Here is a 386-nt window from a genome sequence, read left to right as displayed (position 1 = left end):
CATGAATCGTGACCCCTCATTCACCTATAGGCTGTCTCATTCGCACGCATTGCAAGCTAAGCTTTAGATGCGTGTAGCCGTGTCCTATTCTAGTTCATCTCAATTTGATATTTTTTTTAATAAATGAAACACCAGATAAGAAACGTAGATTGCGCATGAACCGATTGGACCAAATGTCAAATCATTTATAAAATTACCTATAGCTAATACTTTTATCAAACGTGTTTAAACGTTAAAATACTAATTTCTATAGTTATTAATTATAAACGTCTTGTTATTGCACGACTCATGATGCGAAGTGTCATAAAAATTTTCTTTTTAAGAAATGAGGTAAAAATAGTTTTTTATCGTCAATAACTTTACTCTTTTATTTTAACTCCGATTTA

Source organism: Vanessa tameamea, chromosome 8 (genome assembly GCF_037043105.1).
Source record: "Vanessa tameamea isolate UH-Manoa-2023 chromosome 8, ilVanTame1 primary haplotype, whole genome shotgun sequence".
NCBI classification, from domain to species: domain Eukaryota; kingdom Metazoa; phylum Arthropoda; class Insecta; order Lepidoptera; family Nymphalidae; genus Vanessa; species Vanessa tameamea.
This window is presented reverse-complemented; position numbering follows the sequence as displayed.